The following is a 17,016-nucleotide window of genomic DNA, read 5'->3' on the forward strand; positions in this document are numbered from 1 at the left end:
AATGTATCATTAAACACTAAATTGAGACAAAAACCTAACTAGCCCCATCAAATTACTTTAGATTTTATTTACACGTTCATCCGTAATCGTAATTAAAGGTGGAGTCCACCGTACCATCTATAATGAAATCTTATAATCTAATTGAGCTTAGGAAGGTCTTCAATCCAATTACGTTTGAATATGTAGTGGGACCCATATATTTAATAAGATTTTTTTTTGTCTTAATTTCCATCATTTTTCCCTTTGCAATGAGGCAACACCGCTTATCGGTAGCGATTTCGATCGCTTTAATAATTTTATAACCCCCTTTTCTTTATCTTACCGATCTACCGATTATTTGAATTATTGGTAGCGATTTCGGTTGATTTAACAATTTTATAACCCTATTTATTCCTCTTACCAATCTATCGGTTATTATGGTGAAGTTGATAGTGGTTAAGATCCCAATGCTTTTATCGATTTTATTTTGTTCCATTGGACTAAATGTTGAATTTTTAAATATTTTGTTATGACCACATTCATGCTACGATTATTGATCAACTGCTACAATGTTCTGTCAATAGGAAAACTTTAACATGGTTGTCTGATTAAACCTTATGCATATTGATTTACCAGTTTCTTCATACTCAGATATTGATGAACAAAAGAAAGAAAAAATAGCAGACGATTAAAACATAAATATTCATTTCATTTCTAAAAAAAATTATCACAAAATTAGTGGATGATCATAAAAAAGAGAGTTGATGGGGTCGGGGTTCGCTATTCACCAAACAAAAAAAATGCAAACCCTAAGACCTAGCTCCAACACAAGATGAAGAACCCTAGTCAAAGTTACTAGATATAACCACTAGTGTGAAGAAATCAATCCCAAACGGAAGTGTGTGAATGCCTTGCATTTCCCTTTTTTTGTTTAAAAGAAACAAAATTTGGCAGCAAGCATAATAAAAACAGAGGATAAACACATCTAATTCAACATGATTTTAAAGAGAATAGAAGAGAAGGAAGAATAATTTCTTACCTTTATAGATCAGGAAGAATAATTTCTTACCTTCGTAGATCCCTTTGTCTTCACGAAAATCCCAAGATTTTTCTCTGCAACGTATCTCTAACGAACAATGAACATCACCGTAAGAGAGGCCTCAATATTCTCTTAGAATCCAAGGGTAGAAGTGTGGTCTCTAACACTTGAAGGAGGAAGATGAATAGAGAATGGTGGAAAGGAGAAATTGTTGAAAGAACTTGGAAGGATTTGGATGCTAGATTTTCACAAAATGAATCCTTGTTTTTAATTTGGGCAAAAGAAACAATTTATATGAGAAGGGTTTTCCCTTCTCCAAGTATTTTCATATTTGCCCTTTGGGCTCAATTAATCAAATAACATTTATTTGCTTAATTAGCAAACCTAATAAATAACTATATATTAAATCTAATTTAATGCACATAGTCAATTAATTAAATAAGCATCCTATGTCTATTTGCTTCTGCCTCTCAAAATTAACTAATTTCTTATGAATTTGATTAATAAGAAAATTCATTATTTGAATCATATTCAAATATTTGTCTCTTAATTATAGATCAAATCTATAATTAATCATACCATGTTAATCTCATCAATATGCTATTGATCGGTGCAAAATAGGTGTTGTTAATTCTATCTTACCTTAGCAAATGAAATTTATAAGGCTCTAACCACTAACAAAACTAACACATAGTTAAAGTTTAAGTAAGAGGTCGATCCCAAGGGAACCTCTATTAATTTGGGGAGGGGGGGAGGTTATTTGTAAAGAGATTAAAAGCTAACTAAAATGAAGATAAAGGAAAATTGTAACACAAACTTACTATTTTTGTTAGAAGAAAGTTGATAGAAAAAAGATTCTTGGGAATTCTTGTGCTAGGTTTAATCCTATCATTGTTCTTGAACTTGAAAACTCAACATCCCACAATCCAATAAGGAAAAACCCTTAATGACCCATATAGCTAATTAACACGAATCTCATCAATTAGCCCTAATCTAAGTAAAAAACATTTCCATATAGCATTTATCATGTTCTTTTCTTAGATTGCTTTAAAGACATGGGTTATCATGATTGTGACATTCAAGAAACACATTAGAGTAAGTTTCAAGAATGATTGAATAAATGTTCAAGTTAAGAATTTCAAGCGTTAAATTCAGAAAAGTCCTAATTAACACAAGAAAACTTAATTTGTAACCTATTTCACCATTATGCAATAGTGTCAAGCAAGAATTACATACAAGAATTCAATGGAATTAAAGCGTCAATTATCCTCCATTAATTTCTATTCAAATTCAGCCCAAGAGCATTCAAGGACAATAAAAGAATTACCTAGCCATAGAGATAACAAGTCTTGAAGAATTTCTTGAAAGTATGATGAATTCCATCAAACAATTCATTAGGGAATTGTAAAAGTTACAAGAAATTTCTCATACAAAACACAAAGTTGGGTAATTTTCTCTCTAATTTTGTTCCTAGTTCTCTATCAACTGAAAAATGAATTTTTCTCTTCTTCCTTGCTGAAAATGAAACAACTAAATTTAAATTTGTAGGTGTAGCGTTGCAATGCTAAATCATAAAAAAGGCAAGAAGTGTTGGGCTAATGTCTTGACGCTGCGCTGACGCTTGATTGCGAAAGGTGCGGTGCGTAGAAGATTCCGTAAATCTCCGGAGCATTGCGACCCTTGGGGAAACGTTGCGACACTGCCCTGTTTTTGCAGCAAATAGTTGTATTCTGTCTTCAAGTATCAAGCTAGCGTCAGGCTCAATGTTGTGAGGAGCATTGCGACGCTGCCATCATTACTTAAGTGTGTTGCATTGTTCCTCTTGAGGGGCAAAATGGTAATTTGTCCTGCATCTTCTTGTTAAGTGATTCTTTGGTGTCGTTTGGCTCGAATTAGCTTCAAATCTTTCAGAATAATTTCGTTTGAGTCGGGATCGAATTTACCTACCAAAATAGACATTTTAAGCAAATAATTGAAGAATAATTGAAGGAATTGGTACTAATAAGATAGCTCTTTACCTATCAGCTATCCATCAATTGATTTGAACAATTCAAATCATTCCTCTTGTATATCCTTTAGTGAGCTATCGAGTGGACCTTATGGACCTACAGATTAGAAGCTTCAATGATATGAGATTAATTTATTAAATTTTTTTAATCCAATTAATCAATATTCATTAACTATCGGGCACTCCACTAAAGGCCGATAGCTGCACTCTTCACACTGTAGATTTATTTCAGTGTCCATGGATATTACCAGTCAACAAAATGATGACCTTTCATAAATGCTCATAGCTACAACTGGGTCAAAATACCGTTTTACCTCTGTAGTTGCATCTAACTTCTCAAGTACCATTGATTTCTTTAATGAAAAAATAGTTTATAGTCCAACTATGAACTAACACCTCTCGAGTCAGTGAGAGGTTGAAGCCTCATTGTTCAAGACCCAAAACCAACTATTAAGGGAAAAATTTATCCATTTTTCCAAGAAATGGGAAGGAGCAAATTCCATCTTGTGTAGCAGTGTTCCCAGCTCCCTAATCAGATAAATACCCAAAATGGTAGGCTTATTGAGTCGGCTATCATAGCCACTCTCACCCATAAAAATCAAAGGACTTCTGTCATATACAGGAGTTCATAACTCACTCGGGATTAAGGTCAAGTCTCTTATGGCCATTCTAGTAAAATGTAAGTCTCTTCTAATAACGGTGTTATATAAAGAGTCTATTCATTTTGTGGTCTGGTCTTATACAAACTCTTTATATAGAATACTTCTGCTCACATGTCTCCACATGAACAATCAGGATCAGATCATTTATAGCACTTTACAACAATTTTAACATCTACAAAGCTGGTTTTTGTAGTGTCACCAGGATAAAGTACCCAGTTTTATCCATCTACTACAGACCATTTAGGTTATTACTTAAACGTGATCCACCTGTATATCTCCACATATATGTTTAAGTTTCATAAAATAACCTTGGATCTTAGTTTATTGGATTGAATTAATTAGTTTAATCATCAAATAAAATATCTCTGATTTTATTAGATAAATAATTTGTGTTAATAAAACTACAAACCACGAGATACATTAGATTTAGGACATCAATCCCAACAATCTTCGACTTGTCCAAAGCTAGTGGAATGTATTAAAATACAATAAAAGACAAGTGGGAAAATAAAGTATCAATATACAATGTAAGGTAAAGTATCAATATACAATACAATAAACTAGGGCATACAATATACCCAATAAAATCTCCCATTTGCCCTAGCTTAGATGACTCATATCTCGTAGACCCAGACCCTCTAGGTGACCCTAAAAAACTTTAGTCGTTAGAGCCTTTGTGAATGGATCAACAATATTGTTCTCCGAGGCAATCTTAGTGATGATCACATCTCCCCATTGCACAATATCTCTAATAAGATGATACTTGCGCTCTATATGCTTTCCACATTTGTGGCTACGAGACTCCTTGGAGTTTGTCACAGTGTTGGGTTTTATGTCCTAAAACTCGCAGTTTGTAAAATTAAACATATTCTATTATCAATAAAAGATGTTATTCAACATTTCTTCAATAAAGGTATTGAATCTATTAATTGCATTCATAGAATCTAAAATCCAGTAAACTAAGATCCATGGCTATTATATGAATACTTGAACTTTATGTAGAGACATAGAGATGGATCAAGTTCGAGTAAATAGCCAAAATGGTATATAGTATATGTTTGAGGTTGACTACCTTATTCTGGTAACACTATTGGGGGCTACTCTGTAGTTGTTACAAGTTGATGTAAAGATACTATAATGAGTGATCCAAATTCGTTCATGTATTGACATGAGAAGTGGGGGTGTCCTATGCAATGAGTTTGCATAAGATCGGACCAAGAAATAAGTCACTCTTACTTTATAACGCTGTTTACTATTTAAGACTGACTATTTCGCTTAGATGACCTAGGCAACTCGATCTTAATCCTGAGCTAACTATGAACTCTTGTTAATCCGGAGGGTTGGCTCAATAGTGCCGGCTCAATAAGCCTCCCAATTCAAGGGTAAGACCGAGTAGATAACTGGGAACATAGGGTGCAAGACGAAATTCACGCCTACCCGATTTAGGGATAGAAGAAAGGTTGTTCTCTTTTGTACTGAATCCAGGTCTTAAACAAGGGACTCCACCCCCTCATTGATCCAAGAGGGATCCGGTTAGTGATTGGATCATAATCCAATTGTTCATTAGAGGATGAGTTGGAACTTAAGGAACAAGACATAATATCGAGGGTAAAATAGTACATTGACCTGGTCAGTATTGCGAACAACGTGTGAAGGGTTTACTTACTAGTTATGGTTAAATCATATGGACACAAATATATCTACAGTGAGAAGAGTGCAACTATCAAGCTATAGTGATGTGAGTCGATAGTTAACGAATACTGATTAATTCGGTCTAAAGAGTTTAGCCAATTAATCTTAATCGTTGGAGGTCATGATCTGTAAGTCTATAAGGTCCCTCTACTAGCTCATAAAACATGAACACCTTGAATAATTAAATTGAGTGAATTTGGAATGATATCAATTTGAAATGTTCAAATTGAAGTTAGGGTTTGTTTAATCATATACGATATAATTGATGTTTAATTTGTTGAAATTAAATGAAATTGGAGAGTATATAAAATTTAAATATTGATTTAAATATTAATTATATGAATAGGATTCATGTTTAAAATTTAGTATGTGATTAATTTGATATTTGATATTAAATTGATTAATTAATTAAATATGTTTAATTAATTAAAAAAACAAATTAATTTCCAATTTTAAATTTCAATTTGAGAAATTGAGAATTGAAATATAAGATTTGGTTAATTTTTAATTAATCAAATCAAATTTAATTAATTTTAGAATTAATTATGAAAATGGAAAAAATAGGAAAATGTGGGTTATTCCCACTTTTCTCTAACATGAGGTGTAATCCTCATGTTTAATCACATAATTCCACTATAATTTTGAAGCAGCTGCTGGCTTCTTTATTGGAGTCAGTGGTTGCATTTTAAGGGTAATTAAAACTCTCTTGAATCGAAGAAGAGATGAAAAAAAATTGAAGTTGAAGTTGCAGAAAATTATTCTTGTGAAAGTTTCATCTTCTTCTCTCTTCAACCCCACCAAAACACTGACCAAATTCACTCAAATCTGAGTTCCACCACTCAAATTCAAGGCTGAGAATAGTAGAAAAAACCTCTTGGTGGTTCACGGACTAATTTGGATTTGAATTGGAGTGAAGATCAGCTTGGATTTGAAGATTTCATCACAAGAGGTATGTAACTTGAAACCCACTTGTGGTTTTCTGAAAATGCACGCTTTAACACTCAAATTAAATGTAATTAGGGTGCTTATTGATTCTGTTTGTTTCCATTGCTTGCTTGTGTATTCCATCACACAGCACCATTGTTATCATAATAAAGTGTGATGGACAAGAACAGATTTGGTGTTGGGGTTGAAGCCCTAAATCTCGTAGGGTCCTGTAGTTTGTAAACACTTGTATGAACAAACATTCTATGGTTTATAATATATGATATTTTATTTAGTATTGTCTATGAAATATTTGATATTTTAGTTGCATTAACCATAAACCAATAAACTAAGATCCATGGTTATCAATGTAACTTAAACATGTATGTGGAGACATACAAGTAGATCGTGTTTTAAGTGATAACTTAAATGGTCTGTAGTATATGGATAAGTTTGGGTATCTTATCCTGGTGACACTATGACTATGGCTCGCTTTGTAGGTGTTACAAATGTTGTAAAGTTTTACAAATGATCTGATCCTGATCAATCATGTATTAGACATGTGAATGGGGATATTCTATACAAAGAAGTTTGTATAAGACCAAACCACAAAATGTTTAGTCTCATTATATACGCCGTTCATAATTGAGACTTTAATTTCACTAGGATGACCATAGGTAACAAGACCTTAATCCTGAGTGAGTTGTGAACTCCCACTTATGAGGGTGGTCCTTTGATTTTCATGGGTGAGAGTGGTCAGATCGTCGACTCAACAAACCTACAATTTTGGGGATTCGTCTAATTGGGGAGCTGGGAACTCAGCTACACAAGATGAAACCACTCCTTCCCCGAAGCAAAGGTAAGTAGATAAATTACTCCCTTAAGGGATGATTCTGGATCTTGAACAATGTGGTGCCACACTCTCTCTTGGCCTGAGAGCAATGGGTCATAATAGGACTATGATCTATTGTTCATTAGAGGGATCAGTGGTACTTAAGGAGTTAGATGTAACTATAGGGAAAAAATAGTAATTTGGCTCAACTGTACTTATGAGCTACTTGTGAAGGGTCACAGAAATATATCTATAGTGCGAATAGTGCAGCCGTCAGTCTTTAGTGGAGTGACCAACAGTTAACGGATGGTGGATAATGTGATTAAAGAGTTTAGTCAGTTATTCACGTATCATTGGAGCTTCAAGCTACAGGTCCATAAGGTCCCCTTGATAGCTCAATGGATTCAAGTTGAGAATCAGTTTTTGGGTTAATTTGAAATGTCAAATTAACAAGAGGGAATCTGATTATACATGATATAATTAAATTACTTCAATTTTATATGATCTAATTGACATAATGTATTTGATACATTATTGTTTGATTGGAGGAACTAATATTTGAATATGATTCAAATATAATTTCTATGAATAAGATTCATAGTTATTAAATTTAATATAAATATGATTTATATTAAATGTCATAAAATAAAGAAAAAGAACTATGGTTTATATTGTATATGATGCAATATTAAAACTATAGGTTATAAATATAATATGATAAGTTAGTTATCATATTTATTTATATTTATTAGTTATTAGATAATTAATTTCTTTTTCTCTGTAACCACCTTTAGTGGGTGGTTATACGGTTTTATGAAAAATTGGGATAAAATAAAATTGTTTTAATTATTTCAAAACACAGGTGACAGACAGACGTGTTAAACAATCTAGTGACTACACAAAAACTTTAGAGACTAAACGATTGAATATCTAGTCTATGCGATAGACTTCATCTTCTACACGATAGTCCTATCGTTTACTCGATCGTCTTTCTCCTTCACTCTAAACCTTCCCTCAAACCAAAATAAGCCAGAGCCCACCACTCCTGGATTCTCACACCAAGAATTCCAAGGTAATCTTGTGGCAGTGTTCGATTTGTTCGAGTTTCGAGTTTCTACTTGTTCGAGGGAGATCGAGTTGTTCACTGTGTTCGTGTTGTTCGATGCATTGGTGAACAATCGAGGGATTATACTTAAAGAAAGGTTCTTCAAAGGTACAGTCTCTTATTCCTTTGTTTTCATTTCAAAGCATGTTGTAATTTAATATTATTGCATAATCTATTCTATATGACTGTAAATGCATGCGTTCATTCACAATGGAGTTTGGACGACCTGCTTCAGCTCATAGGTCCTCTGTAATTAGAGTTCTTTCATTTGGAACAACTTTCAAATCTGTAAGAAATTTTCCGAGCCAAACAACTTCTTTAGCAGCTTCACAGGCAGCTACATACTCAGCCTCCATAGTGGAATCCGCAATACAATCTTTCTTAATGTCGCGCCATACTATAGCTCCTCCATCTAGAGTGAACATTGATTCTGATGTGGATTTCCTTGAATTCTTATTAGTCTAAAAATCGGAGTCAGTGTATCTTGTAAGGATCAAATCCTTAGCCTTATACACAAGTATATGATTTCTCGTTCTCCTAAGATACTTGAGAATAGCTTTAACTGTTATCTAGTGATCAAATCCTAGATTGGATTGATATCTACTGACTACTCCTACTGCATGACAGATATGGGGTCTAGTACGCAACATGACATACATAAGGTTACCCACTGCAGATGCATAGGGAATTCATCTCATTTCCTCAACCTCTTGCGGTGTCTTAGGACACTATTACTTAGACAAGATAATTCCATGCCTAAAAGTTAACAAACCCTTCTTGGAATTTTGCATCGAATATTTGACAAGAACTTTGTCAATATAGGAGGCCTGAGACAAGGCTAGTGATTTGTTCTTTTGATCCTTTATAATTCGGATCCCTAGAACAAATTGTGCTTCACCCAAATCTTTCATTTGGAATTGAGAAACTAGTCATTCTTTAATGGTAGCAGGTAATCTATATCATTCTCAATGAGTAGGATATCATCCACATACAACACAAGAAATTGTTGATGATTTTTTTTAAACATAAGACTCATCAACATTTTGATCAAAGTCATAAGGTTTGACTGCAACATCAAACCTTATATTCCAAGATCAAGATGTTTACTTCAATCCATAAATGGATCGATTAAGCTAGAAAACCTTTTATTCTTGATCTTGTTCAATGAATCCCTCTGGTTGGGTCATGTAGATGATTTCGTCAAGATTACCATTCAAAAAGGAAATCTTGACATCCATTTGTCATATCTCATAGTCATAATATTTGACAATAGATAAGAGAATCCGGATAGACTTAATCATAGCAATAGGTGAGAAAGTTTCTTCATAGTCCACTCCCTCAACCTGGGTATAATCCTTTGCTACTAGTTTAGCCTTAAAGGTTTTCACCTTCTTATCTACACCCAGTTTCCTCTTGTAGATCCATTTGCAGCCTATGGGTTTAACTCCATTAGGTTGATCTACAAGTTCCCAGACAGAATTGGAGTGCATAGACTTCATTTCTTGATCCATTCATTTTTGTCAATATCAACCATTGCCTTCTTGTAAGACGATGATGGATCCTCAACCTTGTCATCTAATATGACAGTTTGAGTGTTTGTTAAACCCAAATAGCGAGTAGGTTGGATTACAATCCTTCCACTACGTCGAGGCTCTCTCAACACTTGAACAGGATGCATTTGACTAAATGGAGCAACATCAACAATTCTTGTTGAAGTTTCAGTAGTTTCTCTGGAAATTTCATTTAATACGATTTGGCTCCTTGGCTTATACTCTCTAATGTGGGTTTCTTCTAAGAAAGTAGAATTTGTCAATATAAATACTTTGTTTTCTTTTGGATCGAAGAAAGACCACCTCTTGTTTCTTTAGAATGACCTACAAATAGGAATAATCTTTAATGTGGTTCCAATTTCTTTGGATTAGCCACAAGCACATGTGCTGGATACCCTCAAATCTTGAGATGTCGTAAACTACTTTTATGACCTCTCCACAATTCAAAAGGTGTTTCAGTAACACTCTTTGATGGAACCTGGTTTAGAAGGTAAGCTATAGTCTCCACTGCATAACCTAGAATGAGATAGGTAGAGAAGGATAACTCATCATAAAGCGAACCATGTCTAACAGGGTTCTATTTCTCCTTTCTGATATACCATTTTGTTGAGGTGTACCAAGTGCTGGGAGTTGAGATGTGATTCTATGTTCTATCATATAGTTCTGGAATTCAATATTCATGTACTTTTCACCTCGATCTGATCGAAGTGTTTTAATCTTTTTACCTAATAAATTTTCAACTTCAGCCTTATACTCCTTGAACTTTTCAAGTCTGTCAGACTTATATTGCATTAGATAAACATACCCATATCTTGAATAATCGTCTGTAAAAGTGAAAAATATTTAAAATCCTCCTCTAACTTTTACACTCATCGGACCACAAAGGTCTAAAGGTATAAGCTCCAATGCTCTATAACCTTTTCCAGTAAAAGGTTGTTTTGTCATTTTTCCATCTAGACAAGATTTACATACAGGTAAGAATTTTCTTCTATCTCGTTTAGTAGTTCATTCTTAACCAACCTCTCAATCCTATTGAGATTAATGTGACCTAGTTCTAGATGTCAAAAATGAGCATTATCTTTAGGAGAAAATTTTCTTTTCTTAGTTTTAGTGGTTTCATTATTGAACATTTCAATATTGTGTAGCATTTTAGATACTAATAGCCTTAGCACATATAAGTTGCTTTCCTTTGTTGCAAAACAAATATTAATACTATTTTTTGAGATAAACGTTCTATCCCAAATAAAAGATATATTAAAAGATTGTTCCAACAAACATGAAACTGAATCAAGCTCCTTTTAAAATTAGGAACATAGTAAACCTTTTCTAACAACATGAACTTTGATTTAAAAAACAACTTCAAACTCCCAACTGTAACCGTCAAGACAACCTCTCCTGTTCCAACCTGTAGAGTCATCTCTCCCGTTGCCAGCTATTTTCATGAACTAGTTTCCTACAAAGAAGTAAAAATGTGGTTAGTGGCTCCTGAATCAAGTATCAAGGTATGGTTATCAGTTTCCACCAAACACGTTTCCAGAACCAGTAAATCATATTTACCTTCTTTTTCCTTCTTTTTCTTAGCCAAATATTTTGGGCAATTTCTTTTCCAATGCCCACCTTAGTTGCAATGATAACAGGTTCCTTTTGCAATCTCGACGTTCTTGCCTTTTTGGACAGCAGCAGTAGTGGTGGCTTTATTCCCCTTTCTACCCTTCTTCTTTTTCCATTTCTTCACACTAGATGAAGAGAGAGGAACAAATTTAGTTCTAGAGGTTGAACCTCTGATGAAATTTTTCTTATTGAAGAAGGCAACATTTTCCTCCCCATTATTTCTTTTTGCTTTCATTAAAGACTAAAAAATCTGTAAATCGTTAAGGAGGGTAGTGAGGTTGTAGTCAATTCTGTTCATAACACAATTGCTACAGAATTGTAGAAAGCTGCTCGACAGTGATCGCATGATAAAGCTCATCTGACTAGGCTCATTTATGAGACTTCCATTCATCTAGCGATATTGAAATGGTTCATCATGTTAAGGACATGTTTTCTAACAAACGATTCTTCATAATCCGCACACTGAAGATGAACTTAAGAGCACCATGCATGACTTGTGAGGAAGGTTTTCCAAACATGTCACCCAATGATTCCATGATCTAGCGTGCAGTGATCATGATCTCATGCTTTTTGGATAAGACTTCAGATAAACCTGCCAAAATATAGACTTTTGCCTTATCATTGGCCTTGGTCTGCCTCTCATAAGCATTACGAACACTTCGTGATGCGTTGTGCCCAAGGGTTGGAGGACATTCCTTCATAAGAACGAATTTGGGGTCATCCACTACCAAAATTGTATTCATCGTATTTTTTTAAGTTGTATAATTTCATTCAATTAATTTTTCGACGCTAAACAAGTAACGATTAAGCTAGACATGCTGATACAAAACAAATTACTTATATTAGACACTTATTAAAAATTCATTTTTCATTTTAATCCAATTAGTTTATTAAAAAAAATTAATAATGACCCAACATTATTTATTTTGCAATGATACATTCAGTGATTTGGAATAAATGCCACCTCGGGGTATACAGTTATTCCTTATCACTGAAGTGAGACACTCTCAATCAAATATTATCCCAGAATAACTCCTTATTCATATAATATTTAATTACCATTCATTTGGTCAATAAATCATTAACTGCCTTAATGTTTTATGTAAGTGTAACCCTTCATTTTTAGCCTTATAACTCTGCCCCAAATAGTCTGTCTTAGGGAAAAACATGATTGAAATAATTGATTATAGCGATCTTATCCATTTTTGGAGTTTGATACATCCTTTTCCCATGCAAACGCCTTCCTAAGGGGACGATACTAAGGCGCCACGAGGCCGAGCATGGAAATGACGTTTCAAACCAATGAAAAAGACCTTAGGATGTGTTGACACACGTCCTTCTCCCACTTACTATAAACATTTTCTCTATTCACTTTGATATTGACCCATGCAAATACCTTTCTAAGGGAAGGTGCACCAAGGGCACCACAAGGCTGAGCATGAATCTTACTTTGTGAACTTTTAGGGAGAGTATGGGTGGAGAAATGACATACCATATACATCTTTTTCCTCCCACCAAGTGTTTTGCAAATTATGGGTTTATTACCTAGTAAAATCTGGTTATTCAATTTTTAGCTAAGTCCATGTTAATTTGCTCAATGTAACACTTATATTGAATATTTTAATAACATGTGATCTCATTCATCAAACTCTTTAATAAAATTGATCACATTGCATGCTTATAAAATATTTATTTAATTCACCTTCCAAGTTGGTTTCCAGGTAGAGGTATTTCATTTCCATCAACTAAAAACCTTAGCCTAGACAAAATGTTCCTTAGACAAATGTCCCATATGGGCAATCATTTTATAAATTCATATTTTAATCAAAGTTCATTTTAATCCTATTAAAACGAATTTAGAAGATTAGCCTATTTCTAATCTCATTAGAAACGTGTTTAACATGGGTCTAGGTGAATTAATTTTAAACTATTTAAAATTAATTTTGATTTATGTTTGCATGTAACTCTTGATTATAGATTTTAATTCTAATTAATTCACCTAGACAAATGTCCCTTATGGGCAATCATTTTATAAATTCAATATTGTAATCATATTAAAACGAATTTAAAAGATTAGCATATTTCTAATCTCATTAGAAACGTGTTTAACATGAGTCTAGGTGAATTAATTTTAAACCATTTAAAATTAATTTCGATCTATGTTTGCATGCAACTCTTGATTATAGATTTTAATTCTAATTTCATTACTTTTATAACCATTATAAATCAATGAAAAATAAAATCTATAAGTTTGCATTTGGTGACTTTGATTAAAATATCACTTATATTAATCTAAATAATGTCATGCTCAATGCAAATTTCTTTTTCATTGTAAAATATAATTCTTATATTAAACAATCATTAAACATCATCTACCATCATACCATCATACCATCATACCATCATACCATCATACAATATAACAATTATAATATTGCATGATGCATGAACATGCTTAATTTACCATACATCTAAGCAATATAACATTTATATTAAGATGCATGAGTATGCTAATTTAATCATGCATCCAAAAATATAACATTTATATTTAGATATGATGCATGAACATGTTTATCCTAAGGTGGGATTTTAATCTAAATGGCATACATTATGTACCATTTAACACTAATTTAAATCATATATCTCATGCATAATTAAATTAAACAACAATTAATTGAACCAAATTTTGGTACCCTAGAAAGCAATTAATTAATTAAATTAATATAACATTTATACTGTAATTAATTAAATAAAATTAAGTTACATAAGCAAATTAGAGCAAAAGCCGCCTTCATCAGCTCCTCGCGCGCCGCACAATGTCATCTGGTCCTCGGAGCATTGCAACGTTGAGGGGTTAGCATCACAACATTATAAAACTACACGCCGCCTCCCCTTTGCATGGACTTATAGGCTCGAAGCATGAAATTAAACTTTACATTTTAATCAAAATAAAATGCAAAATCTATATGCCAAAAATCATAAATATCCAATATTGCAAACTGACATTTGAACCAAATGCAGAACATCAAACCCATCTATAAGCTAGATTTTGTTTAAAAAACCAAACCCAAAAACGAAAATGCAAGAAAATTGGCTCTGATACCAATTGAAGGGATTGAATCCCGAGCGTAAGCGTGTGAACGCCTTGCATTTTTGTTTTTAGTTTAAAAGAAAGAAAATACAGCAACAAGCATAATAAAATGGAGGATAAACACATTTAATTCAACATGCTTTTAAAGAGAATTGAAGAGAAGGAAGAAAAATTTCTTTCCTTTGTAGATCCTTTTGTCTTCACGAAAATCCCAAGCTTTTTCTCCGCAACGTATCTCCAACAAACAATAAACACCACCATAAGAGAGACCTCGATATTCTCTTAAAATTCAAGGGTAGAAGTGTGGAGGAATAGAGAATGGTGGAAAGGAGAAATTGTTGAGAGAATTTGGGAGGATTTGAAGGCTAGGTTTTCACAAAATGAATCCAAGTTTTTAATTTGGGTAAAAGAAACAATTTATATGGATAAGGTTTTCCCCTTCTCCAGGTATTTCCATATTTTCCCTTAAGGCTCAATTAATCAAATAATATTTATTTTATTAATTAGCAAACCTAATAAAGAACATATATATTAAATCTAATTTAATGTACATAGTCAATTAATTAAATAAACATCCTATGTTTGTTTGCTTCCACCTCTCAAAATTAACTTATTCCTTATGAATCAAATTCCTAAAAAAAGTTCATTATTTTAATCCTATTCAAATATTTCTCTCTTAATTATAGATCAAATCTATAATTAACCATATCATGTTAATCTCATTAATATGTTATTCCATCAATTGATTTGAACAATTCAAATCATTCCTCTTGTATTTCCTTTAGTGAGCTATCGAGAGAACCTCATGGACCTACCGATTATAAGCTCTAATGATATGAGATTAATTGATTAAACTTCTTTAATCCAATTAATCAATATTCATTCACTACCGAGAACTTCACTAAAGACCGATAACTGCACTCTTCGCACTGTAGATTTATTTCTGTGTCCATGGATATAACCAATCAACAAAACGATAACCCTTCACAAATGCTCATAACTACAACTAGGTCAAAATATCGTTTTACCCTTGCATTTGCATCTAACTTCTTAAGTGAAGGGAACCGTAAGGCTTGTAGTGGAAGCAGGATTGGTCCCAAATTTCAATTTTCATAGAATTAAATTGAGAAGAATAATTATGCATTTTAAATTTCTACAGCTTGCTTATCATAAAAGGAACTAGGGAAGAATTAAAACTTACCCTTGAAGAACCAAAGTCTTCACATATTCTCTCGATCCGATCACGAATTCTCCTCTAAATTCGACCTTCCAAAAAATACAACAAACACAAAAAGACACTACCAAGAGATCAACCTCTGTATTCTCTATAGGAGATGAGAATCACAGGAGGTGTGAGCTCTGTATATTTTTGGGAAGAGAGAAAGCAAATGAGAGGAAAAAAACATCTTTTACAAAGAGATCTAGTAATAAAAAAAAAAAAAAAAACATAGAGAGCCTCTCTGTCAAGAAGATGAAGAAGCTGTAAAAAAAAACTTAACGACCCATTCTCCATTCCCTTTACACGACTGATTGAGAGATAGAATTAAGGGGAGAGAGTTATAACTCCCTCCCTACCCTCTCATTGGCCCGAGAGAGGTTTCTATTTATCGGTTGGACCATAAACAAGTTGTTCATTAGATAAGCATTGGTACTTAAGGAGTCAGAGGTAACCCAAGAGTAAAATGATAATTTGACCCAGTTAGAGTTATAAACATTCGTGAAGGGCTAACTTGCTATTATTGGTCTATATCCATGGACACATAAATATATGTTGTGGGTCTTTAGTAGAGTGTACCCATAGTTAACGAGTATTGATTAACTTGGTTAATGAGTTTAGACAATTAATCTCATATCGTTGAAGTTTCTGATCTACAGGTCTACCAGGTCCCCATTGTTAGCTCACTAAAGGATATTTAAGAGGGATGATTTGAATTGTTCAAATTAATTTGAGAAAACCATATATTAATGTGATTAATATATAATTAATTATGGATATGGTCTATAATTCGAATTAAATTGGAAAGTAATATTTGAATAAGATTCAATTAATTAATTCAAGTGAATTAGATTCACAAAAAATTAATTAAAAGAGAGATATTGCACATATACATACGTTGTTTATGATAATTAAATATATATACATTAAATTGGATTTAATTTATAAATATTTATTTAATTAATGTACAAATTAAATTAAGTAAGTGCATTTAATTGTGCTAAATTAAATAAGTGTTATTTAATTAATTAATTGCAGAAGAAAATAGAAAAAGATTAGGAAAAGGGCTTGATCCTTCTCTATATAAAGATCTCCCTATGGCCCATTTGAGATACACAGACAATACACAACACACAAGCATTATTGTCCAAAAATTTTCCTAAACTACAAAGAGAATCCTCTCTACTCTCCAAAAGCATTTTCTCCTCTCCCCATCCCAATAGTTAGATACCACCTATCCTTCTATTGGAATCCTAGAGAATAACGAGGTTACTCTCGTAGTTGCGTTCGAGATTGTTCAATAAATC

The sequence above is a fragment of the Benincasa hispida genome, chromosome 3 (genome assembly GCF_027475165.1).
Source record: "Benincasa hispida cultivar pf3 chromosome 3, pf3_genome.v1.1, whole genome shotgun sequence".
NCBI lineage: Eukaryota > Viridiplantae > Streptophyta > Magnoliopsida > Cucurbitales > Cucurbitaceae > Benincasa > Benincasa hispida.